Source organism: Nuphar pumila, chromosome 2 (genome assembly GCF_984573655.1).
Source record: "Nuphar pumila chromosome 2, dmNupPumi1.hap1.1, whole genome shotgun sequence".
Taxonomy (NCBI): domain Eukaryota; kingdom Viridiplantae; phylum Streptophyta; class Magnoliopsida; order Nymphaeales; family Nymphaeaceae; genus Nuphar; species Nuphar pumila.
In genome coordinates this window covers 121,406,572-121,425,045 of record NC_143250.1, presented here as the reverse complement: position 1 = coordinate 121,425,045, position 18,474 = coordinate 121,406,572, and the positions used below count along the sequence as shown (strand labels likewise).

The following is an 18,474-nucleotide window of genomic DNA, read 5'->3' as shown; positions in this document are numbered from 1 at the left end:
GATGACTATGCACTAAGGGGCATGAACTACAAAGAATATGCATTTGAAGATGTGCTTGATCAACTTCTTCTAAGCAACACACGGGGTGGTGCATAGGGCCAATGAAAATGATTCAGTGCATGAAAATGTGTTGGTATGTAGCCTTTGGCTGTTAGGTTGGCCAGATTGGGCAGCTTGGCGCATTGCGAGTTTGCGAAGCATTCTACACTCATGATAAAGTGATAAAAATGCTTGCAACGGTAAGAAAAGACCGTCGCGCCGCACTGGCTTATTGAAAAAAATTAAGCCCGTGACAACAACACCATATCCAAATCCCACTCATTTGAATCTGATTCATTGTGTAGAAGGGCCAATCAAGCATGCCCTAATTTCTGAAGTGTCACATGAAAAGTGGTTGATGGATCTTGCTCCATTGGTGCTCCAAAATCTAACCTTTTTTCTTTTTTGTTTCATTTTTTAAAAAAAGGAGAAACCACTGTTATGTTTGAGGTGTCTTGTTATGGAACGAGAGGTGCCACGTTAACTGTGGCCTTGTTTCAATGTCCTGGGTGTAAAACTCCATAAGTACTTCCTACGTCTCACCAGGGATAGAGAAGTTTTTCCATATTTACCTGTGCAAATGCATAACAAACAAAAAATTTTCATTGGCTTTGACCTTGTGATGAAAAATGCACACCTTGAGTATTGAACATGCGATGTCCTTTAACTAAAGTGCCTCAAGCCAACCTACCTTGCCAAGCATTCCAAGTCTAACTTCATATAGGATTGTCAATAGCTTGGGTTTGTATCGGGTAGCCGACCTGATTAATATGCAGGTTGGGTTTGGGTTATGATTTTTATCAGATATGCCACTTTGACCAAGTTTGACCTGAGTATTTTATATGCATTTTTAGTGAATAGTTCTTGAAACTATACCGAGATTTCATTTGCTTGACCTGACAAAACCTGAAGCTGAATACGACAACGAGTTATTTGAGCAGGGTTCTACGAAAAAAACAAATTATTTGGGTGGGTTTAGATAAACCCTCAAGGTCAGATACCCGACCCATTGACAGATCTAACTTCATATTTGGGGTGGAACCGGGTTACAGGCAGCTTCGATATCCATGATGAAATAAAATCGACTTCAACCGACCCGATCCGAACTCTCTGTGAATCGCCGGCGTAGGCGGCCTTGATTACCTGGGCGGAGTCTTCTACTCTTCTTGGCTTGGGTCCATGATCCATCGCGGGTACTTCCGAGTCGTTATGCCATATCGCTTGGATGACTCGAGATAAGTTGTCACACTCGAATCGTCCGAGTCAAGATCAAGACTTTTTCTGGTTGAGGCTTGTCGAGAGTCGAGACGCACGAGCGAGAGAGAGAGAGAGAGAGAGAGAGAGAGAGAGAGAGACTCACGCGGCTCCTCGGCAATACCTGTCACCGGAACGGCCTTCCGGCGTGCGGCGTCCAGAGGTACTCGTTTCTTTCCCTCCCTTTGTTTTCTATTTCTCAGAATTGTTCTCCAGATCGCCTCTTCTGGGTCGAAATCTCCCAGAGACGGGAACCGAAAAATCGCCCATTTTCTGGTGATCTTCCACCGGAAACTTGGATATCCTCCTTTACCGCTTCCCACGATCTCCCCGGTAACGCGATCGGCGTGGTTTCTGACGTGGGATTGTGGCGGCATGCCGAGTTGCACGATGATCGATTTATGTCTGTGGTTTCTTTTTCAGAAAATTGGAACACGTTATCTACCAATTCAATCACATTCCCTCTTCTTTTATTTTTTCCCATTTCGTTTTCGTTTTCGTTTGAAAAGGGATAAGATGTGACATATTTACATGCGTATGTTTCTCAACTCGCAACCCTAAATCACGAGCACTTCCGCGACCGCTTTGGGCTCACAATAGAAGGTGAAGTAGGGATTCGAGTGTGACAAATATCGCCGGTAGTTTAAAAACTATTGCAAAAAAAAAAACGCCATATTTTAGTCATGGTTTGGACTCAGGTCGGCTAGTGAATTTCGTCATCCTTAAGTGAACATGCCTAAAAATCAGGCCTTGCCCCTTGGTCCATCGGTTAAATCTGGGCAATGATGGGCCTATTTGCCTTAACAGTGTTAGGTCATCCTGGAAGAGGCTTGCGTGACAGGCATGGGAACTTTGCCCATTTTCCATTGTTCTAACTATTCTTTTTTTCAGAAGTGCTTGACATTAGTATGATTCAAGATGTAAACTAAATCACTATTGTCGGGTTCAAAGAATAGAAAGCAACGAGTAAAAGTAAAATACCAGGAAAACTAAGGAATTTTTTTTCTTCTCATAAATTGATGTTCTCAGAACACAATATGGAAAATGCAGTATGTCTGCTTTGTCCTATCCATGGCAAGGTTAAGGCTGTGGTGAATTGGATTACAAAGCAATCCCACCACAAATTGATTCATCTTAAATGGCATGTGCACCAAAAAGAGGATTTCCACCTCAATCCACATCTCCAAGGATCATATCTCAGGGATAACTCTAATAGCGCAGATTCAGGGTCAGAAATAAGGCTATGTGTGCTATTCATTTGAGAAAGACAATGAGGATGGAAGCTCTATGATTTCCAGAAGTGACAAATGCCGCTACAACTAACCCTTCCAATCTCCTGTTAAACACACCATACTTGTTTAACTTAGACCAACAAAAAGAGAAACGCTTCTCAAGGTTCATTGCTGCAATTTAAGTGAGACGCAGTCCATAGTTAGGTGAGGTTAACGTAAACATACGTGAAAACATACCTGACCATGCAAGAACTCAAAGGGAAATTTGAAGTGAAGTCAGATACGTGATACATGTTTGGATGGCAGATTGGCACTGTGACATAATCTGCCACCAAGTGCTCCAATCAGCTGTCCTACGTCAGAGGCATCTTCAGCAGTACTTTATCTTGAGCCTAAGATAAGCTTGTGTAGTAAGGTGCTGGGGCTTAGACTAGCTGTAGTGTTATCAATACCTCAAGTTAAAAGTCTTATTAAACATGTACCAACATATATCTGTTAGAGAAAGTGGATTGGATTAGGATCCAAACCTATCAAGTCTCTCAAGATATGAACAAGGAAGACTCTAGCAGGCAATGGGAAGACACTAGAAGGCAATGGGAAGACACTAGAAGGCAATGGGAGTCGGTTGAAGTTGGAGATAAAGATAAATCTGAGAAGGAAAAGCTTGAACTCTCCAACGACTTTCCTTCTCTGTACAACTCCTTTTCAAGTTAGTAAGAAGAGAGTGTAAGAAGAGGAAGCTCACAAAAAGAACTTCAAAAAGAAGCTCACAAACGATCTTTCACAATGAACACAATGGTTCATACAACACACTTACAAAAACCGAAATACTCAAAAGAGTGCACACACAAAAGAGTGAAAAATATTTCTCATTAAAGTGGGATAAAGCCCACACAAAAAGTATATTATACAAAGGGGTTACCCCATATTTATAATGCTCACAATAGGGAGCCAAGAGGGAGTCGTTGGACTCCCAACGACTCTTAATAGAGCCGTTGAGGGTCCAACGACTCTAATGATACAAGTGCTTTTTTACTTGGTCAAAAAGCAATAAAGTCCAAAAAGTTAAAAAGACAACCTAATCCTAATTATAAACTAACTAGACTATGCAGCTAGAATAACTAACTAAATATATTATAAATGTTTATTACATTTTAACACTCTCCCTCAAACTTATGGTTGAATAACCAAAAGTTTGTCCAAGAGAAAGTGAAATCGAAGAGCAACGAGAGGTTTGATAAAAAAAATCTGCCAGTTGATATTTTGAAGTAATATATGGTAGATCAATGATTTCATGTAGGAACTCCTCTCGTACGTAGTGACAATTCATTTTGATATGCTTGGTGCGTTCGTAGAATGTCCGATTGCTGACAATATAAATAGAACTTTTGTTATCACAGCATAGTCTTGATGCTTCTGTACTTTCAACACCCATGTCATGAAGCAGACACCTTAGCCAGACCACTTCCATAGTGGTTGTAGCCATCGCTCTGAATTCGGCTTCAGTTGATGAGAGATACTTTTTGTTGCTTCTTACGTCTCCATGAAATCAATTATTCACCTAAAAACACACAAAATCTAGTAGTTGAGTGTCGATCATTGGGATCACCTCCCCAATCTGCATCAGTATAAGCAGTTAAATCAAAGGAGGAAGAATCAGATAAAAAAAGTCTCAAAAAAGCTGAAGTTTTGATATATCGAATAATGCGTAACACATCTCTCATATGAACAGTGGTAGGAGCATGCTGAAATTGACTCGCTGTGTGAACAACATGTGCAATGTCAGGTCTGGTAATAGAGAGGTAAGACAGTGCCCCAACAAGTTGTCTGTAAGGTGTTGGATTTTCAAGTGGTTCTCCATCATCAATCTTCATTTTGATGTTTACAACTTCAGGAGTGTCAGCCTTCTTTTCGTCCGTGATGCCAGACCTGCCAATAATATCCAAGGCAAATTTAGACTGAGTCAACAAATAGCTTCTGGAAGAATAAGCAACTTCTATGCCAAGGAAAAATTTTAAAAAACCCAAATCACTCATTTCGAAATGTGTTTTGAGAAATTTTTTAATGTTAGCAACTCCCTGCTTGTTACTTCCAGTGATGCTCATATCGTCTACGTACAGAAGAAGAATGATGATACCTGCATTATAATTCTTAACAAACAACGCAGTGTCAGTAAGACAAAATTGAAAACCGAAACCAATCATAACTTGGTTAAATTTATCATACCAACCCTTTGGGGCTTGCTTAAGTTCATATAAAACCTTGTTTAATTGAAGAACCTTTCCTTTGGGAATATTAATACCAGGTGTTGGTTCCATATATACTTCTACAACTAGGTTTTCATTGAGAAATGCGTTTTTAACATCCATTTGATATATATGCCACTTCTTTGAAGATGCTAGGGTTATCAGGATCCTCACTGTGGTCATTCTAGCATCTGGAGCAAATGTTTCTTCATAATCTATTCTATATTCTTGGGAATAACCTTTGGCAACTAAACGAGCCTTAAACCTTTTAAGAGTACCATCCAAGGTTGTTAAATGCGATGAGGCGAAGCAAGGCATTGAGCATGTTATGAAGCGAGACGTAAGCCTCGAGGCGTTGAAGCGTAAGCTTCATGATCAGAATAATAAAATATATAATAATAATAAAATAATAAAAATTTTAAATAAGAACTACTAATTTGCTTTTAGTTATTTTAGTACAAAATCATAAGAAAATAAAATAAAGATTCATCACCGATCTCTGCATCCGCCATTAACTGATCGGGGCCGAACTGGGAGGCGACGTCAGAATTGACCTTGAATGAGACGATGCTTGCTGTGTTTTCTGAGAACTGCTCGCCGATGAGAAGCCGCGTGTTGCGGTACTCAAAGAGGAAGAGGAGGAGAGTGTACCAAATTATGCATTGGAGGACGACGATCTGTAGTCTGTACCATGAGGTCGTCGGTAGACCCTCACTGGCTACATCTGATCTTGAGAGCGGTTTTTCCATGTATATATAAAAAAGGCCGCCTGTAGACCCGCCCTGCCCCTCAGAAGTTTTTGTTTTTAATTAAAACTTATACATGTAAGCTTGGATGCATATAAGTTTTAATTAAAATTTAAAACTTATACATTCGTTGAGGAGGCACGCTTCAGGTACTGAGTGTGCGCCTTAGTACCTTGAGCGTGCGCCTCGCCTGTGAGGCGTACGCTTCAAGTACTGATGCGTACGCCTCTCACAACACTGGTGCCATCACTTTTGGTTTTTACTTTGTACACCCACTTACATCCGATAGGTTTTTTTCGGATGGAAGATCTTGGATAGACCAAGTATTTGCTTTTTTTAAGGTTCTTAATTCTACTGACATTGCTTCAACCCATTCAGATTGTTCTTTTGTTGTATCATAGTTTGAGGGTTCTATATAGGAATGTATTAATGCAATATAGGCTTGATACTTTGGTGAAAAAGACTCGTACGATATAAATTTTTTGGGAACTTTAGAGACTCTCGGTGACTTTCTAGTGGGTACTTGTTCCTGTTCTTTAGTGTATTTTTTGAGAGCACAAGGTGTCTCTAAATTACCTCGCCTAGAGTACTGAATACAATCAGAAGGATTAAGAGCTTCTGAATTTGTCATATCGAGTTGTTCTTCTGGATTCGTTGCGATATCATCTTCAACAATTTTTGAAACTAGATCCAATAGAAAAGAATATTCATCTATTTCCTTAGAGTTCACGTTTTCAAAAAAACTTTCTTTTCCAGGAAGGATACATTCCTTGAGACGTATAATTTTCTAGTTTTGAGATCAAAGCATCTATAGCCTTTTTGATGACTTGCATATCCTAAAAAAACACATGAAATAGCACGATCAGAGAATTTATCATTTTTGTTTGAAAAAACAAAGCATTTGCACCCAAAAACTCTTAACCTGGAGTAATCTGGGATTTGTTTAAAAAGTTTTTCAATTGGAGATATATTGTTTAAGGAAGATGATGGCATCCCGTTGATAAGTTAAACTGCGGTTAACATGGCTTTTGCCCAAAAAACCTTTGGTACTTGATGTGTGATAAGTAAGGTTCTTGTTGTTTCTATGATGTACCTATGCTTTCTTTCTGCTAACCCGTTTTGTTGAGGAGTATACAGGCATGATTTTTGATATATAATGCCATGCAAGTTTAAGTAATCCTTAAATTCTTTGGACAAAAATTCTCCCCCTGAATCAGTGCGAAAAATTAAAATATCATATTTGAATTGATTTTTAACTAACTGATGAAATATTTGAAAGTGTGCAAAGACTTCAGATTTGTATTTAAGAAAATAGATTCAAGTGTGTCTTATGAAATCATCTACGAAAATTACACAATAAATGAAGCCACCTGCTGAGCTAATAGGTGTGGGGGCCCCACACATCTGAGTGTATTAATTCTAGTGGTCGAGAAGAGACAAAGGTTCTCTCTTGAAATGATAGTCTTTTCATTTTGCCCAGAATACACTTTTCACATTTAAAGGTCTCAAAATTACAAAAAAATTTCATCTTTGGAAATAACTGGAGCTTGGATACACTAGGGTGTCCAAGTCTCCTATGCCATAAGTGTAAGTTAACTTTTTGAACACAACATAATGTATTCTTAGGTATATCCAAAAAATTTATGTATTACGAGCCTCCTTTTCTATGGCCTTCCCCAATCAGCTTCCCTGACTGGTGATCCTGCACTCAACATTTACGAGAGGACAAGGAAACATTACATCCATGGTCAGTTAATTGTGAAACAGATACAATGTTTAAATTGAGTTTAGAAATATATCTAACTTATGGAATACAAAACCTTTTAGAGGTTTTAAAATTTCCTATTCATTTAATTTTAAGAGATGCTCCATCAGTAGTAAACACATTTGACCCATTTGAGTTATGACATTTAGATAAAAGATTAATATTTGGGGTCATATGAAAAGAAGCACCTGAGTGGAGAAGCTAAAGAGATTTACCTAGATTTGAAGTGCTAATGGAAGAAACCGCGGCTCCAGTAGAGGAAGACACTCCCTTGAGCAGTGGTTGAAGTGCCTCCACTAGTTGTGCTAGAGGCATGCTTCCAATATCATTGGATTCTTGTGGAGGTTCGACAGAGGCAACCTTCTTTTCATATGGTTTCTTCAGTTTTGGACAGTAAGTTTTTACATGTCCTGGTTCACGACAGTAGTAACAAATTATTTTTTTCTTCTCAAAATAATTTTCGTCATTCGTTCTTCCATAGTTTAGAGGTTTGTAAGTGCAAACATGATTCTCCGGTCTAGATACGGCTAGAACCGAGTCATCATCACTTTTAACAATTATACTTTTGAGCCGATTTTCCTCCATGCTCTATTCTTCTATCATATCTTCAATTGAAGAAACCTTTCCTCGATGAAGAAGAATGGAATTGGTAGCTTCAAAATCCAATCTTAGTCCATTGACAAATTGAAAAAAGTGCTTCGCATTCATTTGATTTTGGCGGAGTTCAATGTCTTGTGGACAATGCAACTTTGGTTCAAGAAGAGCTAACTCTTCTCATAACTCGGATAAGCCATTATAGTATTCTTTAATGCTTTTGTCCCCTTGAACCATATTTTGAACTTGATGTTGTAGATTGCATACATGTGCAATGTTTTTAAGAGAATACATTCTCTTAAGATAGTCCCAAGCGTCATTTGGATATTCAAACTTTGCAAGACTTGAACATTTTTTTATATCCACACTACTTATGAGCCAAGACATAATCTTGGCATGTCCCATTGTCCATTATTTCTATTTTTTCTCGTAAGTGGTAATGGTTATATTCTTTTCTACCTCTGTAAGAAGTATTTCTTTCTTACTTTCGATCTTTGTGAGGATTAGTTTAGGTTTCAATTCGATTCCATCTACTAATCCCCACAACCCATTTCCCCATATGAGGTGCTTTATAATTGAAGCCCATGTGACGTAGTTTGAATTATTAAGTTTGATGGGTTTAATGGTGACATTATCATTGTCATCCATTTTACAAGGTTTTAATAAGGAGAAGAAAGAAAAATAGTAAGAGTAGAGAAAGAAGATGTATTCTATAACAACCCCAACTCATATCCCTTAAAAATGCAGGCCTTTACAGTTTCACTCACAATTGGATAACCAAATAACCACAAGTGATCTTACATTTATCAATTACACCATAGCAAACCAAAGTTTTATTAAGTAAGAAATAGTCTCGATACATTAGTATAAAAAAATTCAGAGTGCATGAACAATTAAATGTAAATAAAAAGTAAAACAAAACACAATCATGCTGTCCATCTGTGAAGCTGTCTAGCAAACGTGTAACACTTGTAGTTCTCCGAGAAGCGAATCACTTCACTGATTCCCTGCGGTTGCGAAAAACCACAGAAACAGGGTATAAAAAATTTGAAGAATTCTGCGTACGAATCTTTTTAATGAATAAAATAAACATAAAAAATACATATAGGAATTCATGCAATTACTTAGAGGAATACAATTATGAAAAATACATAGTTCGATTAAGCATTCATGCAATAGAGACAATTATTAAGCATGCAAAAATATTTAATAAATAACAAAGATCACAATTTAAGCAATACAATCATTTAACAATTAAGAAAACATGTAAACATGCATGATTTAATGCATAGCAAGAATATGCATGGCCTCAGTGCAATGTATGAGTAAATTATTACCTCTTATTAGATTTTTTTTTTCATATGCATGTCCCTATTAGATGCACATAATTTAAGTTCATTTTTTTAATTACCGTTGCTTGCGGATACACCAAACGGGTAAAATCTTTGAGGTCAAGTTAGATTTTCAGGGTAGCTTAGCACACAATTTGTATTTTATTACTAGGTTCCAAACTTAATCTTCGACCGAAACAACCTTCGAAACATTAGACCACCTATCTAATGTCGGGGATACCAGGGACCACCCATCCACAAGTGTCACTTTTCTTGGTATACCAAAACAATAACTGTGTCTATACACCACTCCTAGGCAAATTGGCGGAAACTCCCTAAAACCGTGACCAGAAGAAAAAACCTCAATATCGGGTTCAGGGGTAACAATAATGCACACATAGTTTTTGTTTCTTTTTGTTTTTTCTAAAACCGCAACTCCAAGAGTTCCATATTCCCGACGAGATATCTCAGAACATATATTACACTATTATTATTTTTTATTTTATTATTAATAATCATTTTGTAATAACCTAAAATTTTGTAATTTATTTATTTAAATTTATTTGAAAACAATGAGTATTTTTCTAAATTTGGGCCTCGGATCCGTTACCGAATCCATAAAAGAACGTGAAAATAACCCACAATGGGGTATTAAAACTATACTTATAACAGTTAAATAAATAATTAATAGTATAAAAGAAAAGAAAAACTGAGTATTTAAGGTTGGATCCGTGTTTGGATCCAAATGGATCCAACATATGGATCTAAGATCCATAAAATGGTCTTTATATCCATATTCATAATAAAACTAATAATATAATATATAAATAAAATTTAAATTTTTATTTTTTTTTAATTATCCGAGGATCCACAGTTGGATCCATTCGGATCCAACTGATGGATCCATATGGTTGGGGGTCGGGTTACGGGCCTCGGGTCCGGACACGAGCCGCACCCCCTGTGTAACCCTTTTAAAGAAAGGGGCAACCCGATAAGGGTTGCCCGATAGGGTTGTAGCAGAACAGAAAAGGGGAAAGAGGGGGGGGGGGGTTACGCAGGCGTAACCGAAACCCCCACCCATCTCGGCAAGAAAAGTGGGGGGGGGGGGTTCGGCGATAAATGGGAAGTGGAAGAGGGGGTCTCACCCTCTTCCCTCGTCTCCCTCGTTTCTCCCTTCCCTCATCTCTCTCTCTTTCGCTGTGTGTGCGCACGCCGGAGGAAGGAGCCCATTACCGGCCATCCGCAGGCGTCAAGGGCCCCTCGAGCATCTCCTTTCACAGCAGTTGGAAGGAGCGTCACCAGTCGGCACCCCTCTGCGACAGCCGTCTCCGGCCACCGGAAAACCACCGTAAGAGGTACGGGTTTTCTTTTGGCTCGAATGGGGAAAAAGAACCTAAATTCGATTTAGGTATTGTTTTAGGGAATCCAAAAAAAAAAATATATACATATCTAAATACTTGTTTTCTAGGTTTGAACTATGGGAAAACTGTATCTTCTATAGTGTGGGTGTAGTTGGTTCTTCCTGTTGTTTTTCAGTTATAAATCTTTTCTTAAATCGTGGGAAGGTTCGGTTTATTAATGTATGTGCATTTCATATCTTGATCGACGGTGGCATTGTGGTATGTTAGAATGCTACATTTGTTATTTACTGAACCTCATTTATGTGACCCATCCATTTCCCATAATGACCCCCTCCTGTTTGTATTTCAATTTTTGGTGTCTACTATGAGTACGTGATGAAATTGGCAGAAGCTGGTACGCAGGTTCTTTTGTTTTTCCTTTATTGATAAACATTAACAGGCATAGTGTGTCTCAATCGTTGCCAAGCCAGAGTTTGGTGTCACGAATTTCCACATTTCCTTCAGTTTCTTTATTGGCATATAAGCTATCTATTAATTTGCTATTGAAATTCCTTTGAGTTTGGAATATTGTGTTTGAATGTCCCCTGATACATGGATGCTGAAGGGGGGTGCTTGGCAGCCCAACCAAGCTGGGCTTGGTTGGGGTAGCTGTCGGGCCAGCCCGTTGGCAGACTTGGTGCAGGCCTGACAGGCCGAGCCCACTGGCAGCCCATTCGAGTTGGGCTTGGCTGAGCAATACCCTGTCTTTTTTCTTTGTGGGTCTCGCTGCACCTGCCAAGTGCTGGCAGATTCCACCTGAAACAAAAAGAAAAGTTATGTTAGTTCAAAAAAAAAAAATGGATGTGTGTTGAGCTGTGTGCATCAGCAGGTCCAGCCTATCGGGTTGGCTGGGTGGGGTTGTTTGGGTGCCAAACCCAGCTGATCGGGTTGGCTGGGTCATTACTTCTCAAATAAGACTACATTATACTTGTGTTAGTCCAGCTTTGCATGGTTATATGGTTCTTTTTATATATATTCATGTGTAAGTGGTCATTTGCTTCATAATTGTTAAATTTCTTAGTAGCATAACGGATTTATGTCATGCATCCTGTCATACCTATTTACACAGGTGATTAAGAGGCATATGGACGTGTAAAGATTGTTAGGCATACACCCATGTAATCTGTATGACACAAACATTATGGGTGATTCTCATAATTTAGCTAAACATGTAATCGTACATGCTGTTTTCCACGGCTTAAACTAAATATTATAGGCTGAGTTAAATTAGCTTGTGTAAGGTTCAGTTCTTCTTGAAATTTTCATATTTATGTTTACCTAATATTCAGACCTATGGGTGTAAGAGCATGATATGTTTTGTTTTTCTGCATTGCACACATTAAGCTAAAATCAAAGTATTTGCTGCAAAGCTACATCTTATGCATATTGTACACTAACTTGATGTATTGACACGTGCACCACCACTTGAAGGTTCACATGCTGATTTAAGTGTGTAATTTCATCAAAGTGTGTATGTGACATGAACATGTATGTTAAAGCATACATTGACAGGCTAAATAAAATCATACATGGGATATGAGCATATGTATGGAATGAAAGCATGAAATTTAAATTGAAATTGTGAACTCATGCATATGTATATGTATGTTATTGTTTCATGTACACCTTTAAATTGTCCTAAATGAATGCGCATTGAAAAACATGTGAAAAGAATGCATAAGTGGCATACTCTTTATGATTTTTGCTTATGCATGTGGTAATGATCAAATTGGATCATTTGTGGCTGGATGAGCCGCGAGGACTAGTTGTTCTCCGTTTTAATTGTTTTTGGATGCATTGCAACAAATCAAATGTGATATTGTTGTTTTACCATACTGTTCTATGTTGTCACGGGCTGTGGTCCCGTGAAAAGCTTAGCATGCTGATGTGCAAGCTTATGTTATTAGTTCTGCAGGTAAATTTGCAAATGTAAAAGAAATGGATTAATAACCAAATAAAATTAAATAAAGAACAGTGTAATTCACTTTCTCCTTGACGTCCCTGCTTTAGCGTGGGAATCTTGGATATTGCGGTTTAGGGGAAACCGTGAGGATACAAAAACTCCGTGTGCATTTTGTTGCCCCTGAACCCGATATTGAGGTTCTTCTCCTGGCCACGGTTTTAGGGAGAATCCGCCACTTTACCCGGGAGTGGTGTGTTAGTCACAGTTGTGAGTTTGTTTTGGTATACCAAGAAAGTGGCGCCAGTGGATGTTGTTTTCCCTGGTGTCCCCGACTTTGGATGCTGTTTTCCAAGGTTCCGATAGATGGTGCTGTTTCCTGATATCGGTCGAGGGCTAAGTTTGGAACCCGGTAATAAAATACAAATTGTGTGTGAAGCTACCCCGGGAACCCTACTTGACCTCGGGGATTGTACCCGTTTGGTGTATCCGCGGGCCACTGTAATTAAAAAGAGGAACTTAAGGATTATGTGCATTTAATAGAACATGCATATGAAAAGAGGAAAACTTAAATGGAAAATAATAAATGGTTCATGCATTGCACATAAATCATGCATATTCTTGCTATGCATTAGTTCATGCATGTTTACCTATTCACTTGGTTGTTTATGTTGATCATTGTATGATGTTGAACTCTTTTGCATTTAATTGCCTTATTGATTAAGTTGTGATCAATGTTACATATTTCGTGTTCCCTCCTGTTAAATGTTACATGTTTAATTATGCATGAATGGTTAATTGACTTAGGAATTGAGTTTAATCGTATTCCTCAAAATATTACATGGATCTTATTTATGCTCTTTTTCTTATTTGATTCATTAGGGAAACCTGTACGCAGAATTCTTCAGATTTCTGACCCTCTTATTTTATTGGTTTTTCCCAGGCACAGGTGAATCAGTGAAGTCGACTCGCTTCTGAGGGATACGAGGTCACATTTGTTTCAGACGACCTCACTTACGGACATAGTGGCTCTACTGTTATTTTCTTTTAGTTCTTCTGATTTCCTGCAATTTGATATTTCATTTTTGACATGGAACATATTACTCTTATTGATTCATTAATAAAAGAATTCAGTGGATTGGTTATGATTGATAAATGTAAGTTGCTTTGTGGTGTATGGTTATCCAACTGAAATTGGAACTGTAGGGACCCCAGGTCTCTGGGAAGTTTTCCGCGACTCTTAGAAAAAAAAAAATTATTCCGCATTTTTTAAAGGTAGGAGTTGGGGTCGTTACACATTTTATTAATTTGCAACTCAGTATGCCAAATTAATACCACAAATTCGCATTTCCAAATGTGAGGCTCATCACGAGACCACCCCCTGTGGAAAACATAAAATAATGCACTATAAAAGACAATATTAATGTGATTTTTTTTTGTGATGTATGAAAAACAAGTAAAGAAGGAGCATCCCAAGCTCAAGACTCACCAGGCCCACGATGCTTCATTTTGACCATCGATACATTCATATGCAAAAATCATGAATGACAATGCTACTATGCATTCTTTTTAAATGCTTCTCAATGCACCTTCATTCATGCCAATTTAAGGATGTGCATGTAACAACAATATACATATGCTTGTACATGAGTTCACATATTCATACTAATTGCATGCTTTCATTTAATTCACATGTATAATTTCATTCACGAATCATTTCTCTTAAAACATGCGAACAATCATGCGATTATTTAAATGCAACAACATATCAATTTCACGTATGCTTATGCATAAGAAAACAACCTTATATTAACACTTAATTTCAGCATAACACGATTACTCGCATGCAAATTACATCGATTTCAAGAATGCTCGTGTACATAAGAACAATTGTATAGTAACACTTTGATTAAGCAAGATATACCAGAGTGCAAGTATGCAAATTTTTTATCCTTTTACATGCATACCACTGTATCTAACACCATAGGCAATTTCATACATTCATGTGGCAACATATATATATATATATATACACACACACACACACATATTTTTTTTTCAGTCTATGTTAAACACCTTGAAAAAATCATATACCGAAATTAGAAGTTTCCTTCTTTTTTGAATACATGTGAAAATCCCATTTTTTTTCATGCACAAAGCCAAATTTAATTTAATTACAAATCTGGAAATGCATAACTGAGAAAGATTTTATATATATATATATATATATATATATATATATATATATATATATATATATATATATATATATATATTGGACTGAGTGCAGCCCCAGCCGAGCCCCACTCGGCTGGAGCCATTGGCACAGTCCCAGCCGAGTCGACTCAGCTGGGAGGGGTCAGGGTACCCTGCACAGGCCGGGCCTGGCAGGCCCCATACTGGGTCCAACACTGGACTGTCAGGCCAGCCCAGGCCTGACAGCCAGTGCACAGACCCTGTGTAGGCTGCTGCCAGGGCATGTCAGTCAGCTCTAATGATGCTGTGCTAGACTATTCTAATTCCCCAACAATGCCTCTCTTAAAATATGTAAAATGACGTCTGAAATGCCTGCCTCTAAAACAGAAAAGTCACCTTGTCTTGATTCCAAAAAGTGTCCTTAAGAAACCTAGGGAATTATTGTAAAGTATTATTCTTGCGAGCCACAAAATTTGCAAGAAAGTAAAAACAGCCCAAATGTAAACATACAAAGAACAGGCCCTATGTAACTTCTCTTTGATGGTTCTTCAACCAAGATAGTGGAATAATCCTGTGAATATGTTATTAACCTGGAAGTGTTTACAACATTCTAGTTAAGATATTCCTAATGAAACTCATGGTAGCACCTACTTTCATTCCTTCCATTATACTGCATCAAAAGGAAAGGCCTCTAGTATAGGATTATAATGGTATATCCTTGACCGAACATCTCCCACCAGTGGTCATATGTGAGGCCAATTTTTCATTTAGCTATTTGCTGAAATGAAGTGGATGTTGAAGCGCTGTTGTGAGATAGATCTACCCTATAGAGCACTGATGTATATATATTTGCATGTTTAGCACTTATTGATTATGACTCTAAATACCACATGTACCTATTTTGATTAGCAATGAAGAGGGCATTACACAAAAAGCGACCAGATGACCAATATAATTTCAAACAGAACTCCGTTGAGAGTGAAGTCACATGATGTGAAAAGAAAACAAACAGATTAAAAAAAAATCACATTCTGCCACTACAGAAAGGAAATATGCAACTTCATGAAGGATACAGGAAATTCATCAGTAAAATCTACACAACAACCCGAGTATACATATTTAACCACTAGCAAAATTTTATGTATGTACCAGTATGAAAAGTCAATCATAAGTTTAACACATCGCACAACATAAAAATATGACTCTATCTTAAGTTTCATGTATTGAGCATTGTACATAAATAAATTACGACCACAAAAACCCACTGACCTACCGCTGAAAACCAAAATAGACCACGGTCATATTAATCCATTAAGCCTTTAATGAAAATACCAAGGAAGGTAGACAAGTTGTCCATTTCTTGCAACAAATTAGGGGAAATCAGAAAAAAAAACATACATGGAACCCCTTATACTCAATATCTCACTTGACTCAAGAGAGGAGACTCGGACCTTTGCAAAAATCGAACGAAAATTGGGGCTGAGCTGCAAAAACGTGGGTGGTGGAGAAGATCTTCCTCCTCCTCCTCTACTTCTTCCTCCTTCCTCTTCTCTTTCTCTCTACCTCTTTCTTTTTTTTTTCTCTCTTTTTCCTTTCTTTATGTTAAGAGAGAGAGAGGGGAGGTGGACCCCCCCCCCCCACACACACACCTTCTAGATGGGCTGGAGATGGGTGGTTTCCCCATTTGTTGGCCCTTGCTTTCCTTCTTTCCATATTTTCAAAATTTTCCTTTTTCAACACTTTACCTTTTTTTTTGAAAGTTTTCATTTCTTTTTAAACCTCCTTTCTTAAAAACCTCTCAATCCCTCTTAGGTAAACATGGGGACCCATTTTAGGAATCCCTAATCAGCCCTAATTACAAACTCATAATTAATAAAAAATAAATAAATAATTTCTAAGTATTTATTAATTGTTTAAAAGCTTCCAAAAATAGTCAAATTAACTAAGAAGACTTTTTATATTTAATTAACTCCAATTTAAAGCTCCTAACTTAATTTAAAGTTATAAAAATATTGGGCATGAATTTAGATTTGGATCCGGATCCAAGATCCAAATCCAACTCCACAAATCCCAATAGATTTTAGATTGGACCAAATCCAGATTAATACAGGTCTTGGATAGGGTCCAAATCCATATTAATTTGGGTCAAACCCAATTGGATCCGATCCAAATCTGGATCCAATTTAATAAACTGCTCCCTTTTTGTAAAAACGTGATTTCAGGGCCCACCGAAACTCGAATTCAGCAAAGTAACATACCGTTGCGCTCGACATTTCGAGACGAATCCAACGACATATTGCACTACTATCAAATTTCGAACTTTACCTGAAAATAACCTGAATTTTGCTTGAATTTAAAACTCTTTCTTACGCTTCGATTGGCTCGTCTCAACCTTGTAAATGAGACCTGATCCAAGTTCAGACTCAGAAACATCGGTCTAAATAACGGGGTCCAACTAATGCTTTTTTTCTCAGACTTAGCCAAATTTTCGAAAAAATCATAATTTGGTTAAGTGTGAAAAAGCATGATATTACATACTCTACCACAAATGATAGATACGAACACACCCCCAAGCGTTGCTTGATCACACTTTTATATATACTTGATGAAGAACGTCTCTTCTTCTTCAAAACTTAAGTGGTATGCTTCCCAATGCACCGAGATAAATGATTTGATCACAACCGTCGCTCTGATACCATGTAAGAAAAGGAAGCTCACAAGCGAAACTTCAAAAGAAGCTCACAAACGATCTTTCACAATGAACACAATGGTTCATACAACACACTTACAAAAACCGAAATACTCAAAAGAGTGCACACAAAATAATGAAAAGTATTTCTCATTAAAGTGAGATAAAACCCACACAAAAAGTATATTATACAAAGGGATTTTGCCCCATATTTATAATGCTCACAATAGGAAGCCAAGAGTGAGTCGTTGGACTCCCAACGACTCTTAATAGAGCCGTTGAGGGTCCAACGACTCTAATGATACAAGTGCTTTTTGACTTGGTCAAAAAGCACTAAAGTCCAAAAAGTTAAAAAGACAACCTAATCCTAATTACAAACTAACTAGACTATGCAGCTAGAATAACTAAGTATATTACAAATGTTTATTACATTTTAACAGAGAGATCGATAGTGCTTGGTGACCATGGATGTAGGTTCCTAACAGAGCCAAACCACGCTATATTCTTGGGTTTTTTTGTGTGATTGAATTCTATGAATTCTATTAATATATGTGTGTTTCTGTGCATATGCATGTGCACATTTGTGCGTGACATGTTTGTCTAACAGGTTACAGGTCAGAAGAAATTTATCTCTTTTGGTCTTGTTCATTCTTCCCAAGGATTTTGAGTTAGCTGTTAAATTATGTATATATAAATATATATATATACATACATATATATATATATAAGTATATATATACATATATGTATATATATACATATTTCTCTTTTGTTACCCCAAAAACCCGATAGGGGTATTTTGGTAAATCCCCATATTATAATCTTTTCCTTTTTTAATTTTTCCTTTTCTCTTTTTCCTTACCTTTTTCTTTTCCTTTTCTCTTTTTTGTTTTTCATATTATAAGACTACAAGGGGCCCCACTCATCTAGTCGTTGGGGACCCAACAGTCATATTTATGACCGTTGGGGCTCCCAACGACTAGATGGGAGCTCTCTTGTGGTCCCTTCTCTTTAGTTTTCTCCTCTATAAATAGAGGAGGCTTTCTCTTGTATAAGCAAGGGTTTTTCACCCTCTTCTTTCT

The 18,474-nt window shown here is 37.6% G+C and overlaps 1 protein-coding gene across 2 annotated transcripts in view; it reads left to right on the top strand.

Annotated features, from left to right (window-relative positions):
- Positions 1-1,342: 1,342 nt before the first annotated feature.
- Positions 1,343-18,474, top strand: part of LOC149846956 (polyadenylate-binding protein-interacting protein 4-like) — a 176,746-nt gene continuing 159,614 nt past the window's right edge. The window contains exon 1 of one of the 2 annotated variants that reach the window (XM_089996689.1): positions 1,343-1,456. The gene's annotated coding sequence lies outside the window, so the exon portion shown is untranslated. Of the gene's footprint in view, positions 1,457-13,471; positions 13,496-18,474 lie in introns of those variants that run through there. The other variant, XM_089996690.1, reaches the window with a different exon arrangement.